The sequence below is a fragment of the Tarenaya hassleriana genome, unplaced genomic scaffold (assembly GCF_000463585.1).
Source record: "Tarenaya hassleriana unplaced genomic scaffold, ASM46358v1 Cleome86, whole genome shotgun sequence".
NCBI classification, from domain to species: Eukaryota; Viridiplantae; Streptophyta; class Magnoliopsida; order Brassicales; family Cleomaceae; genus Tarenaya; species Tarenaya hassleriana.
Window position 1 is genome coordinate 406,816 of NW_010971018.1, and position 1,101 is coordinate 407,916.

The following is a 1,101-nucleotide window of genomic DNA, read 5'->3' on the forward strand; positions in this document are numbered from 1 at the left end:
TGTGGTTGCGACGCTTATGTGAAGCGTCAGATGACTGATAAGTTATCCTCCAAATCTGATAAGTGTCTATTTGTAGGCTACTCTAAAGAAACTAAGGGTTACTACTTCTATATTCCGATAGAGAACAAAGTGTTCATTGCTAGGAATGCGACTTTTATGGAGCGAGAGTTCGTCTCCAAAAGAGTAAGTGGGAGTAGGATCGAACTTAAGGAAGTTCGAGAGCATGAAGTAGACGCTGAGCCGAGTGAACAAGTTGAAGAAGTTCAACTTATTTCACTGCCGGTTGTGACTCAACCTTCGACGAGTGAACCTCAGAGATCAGGCAGGATTCGCCAAGAGCCTGTGAGATACGGATTTCTCGTGACTGGGAATGAGGAGCTCATGTTATTGGAACATGATGAGCCTACCACATACCCAGAGGCTATGGCGAGTCCGGATTCCGAGAAATGGCGCGAGGCTATGAAGTCCGAGATGCAATCCATGTCAGACAACCAAGTATGGACTCTAGTTGATGCATCTGAAGGGATAAAACCCATCGGATGCAAGTGGATCTTCAAGAAGAAGACCGACATGGATGGCAATGTGCACACGTATAAGGCACGACTTGTGGCGAAAGGATTCCGTCAAATTCATGGTATTGACTATGATGAGACCTTTTCGCCCGTAAATATGCTGAAGTCCATCAGGATCCTACTTGCCATAGCCGCATATTACGACTATGAGATATGGCAAATGGATGTCAAGACCGTGTTCCTTAACGAGAACTTGACTGAGGATGTGTACATGACACAACCCGAAGGTTTTGTCGATCCAAGGAACCCGGGGATGGTGTGCAAGCTTTAAAGGTCCATTTATGGACTGAAGCAGGCTTCGAGAAGCTGGAACCTTCGCTTTGATGAGACAATCAAAAGGTTTGGTTTCTCACAGAATGAAGACGAGCCATTTGTTTACAAGAAGGCTAGTGGGAGTACAGTTGTATTTCTAGTGCTGTACGTGGATGACATTCTCCTTATAGGGAATGACGTTCCTATCCTGCAAGACGTTAAGTCTTGGCTAGGAACGCAATTTTCTATGAAGGACCTAGGAGAAACGGCCTATATT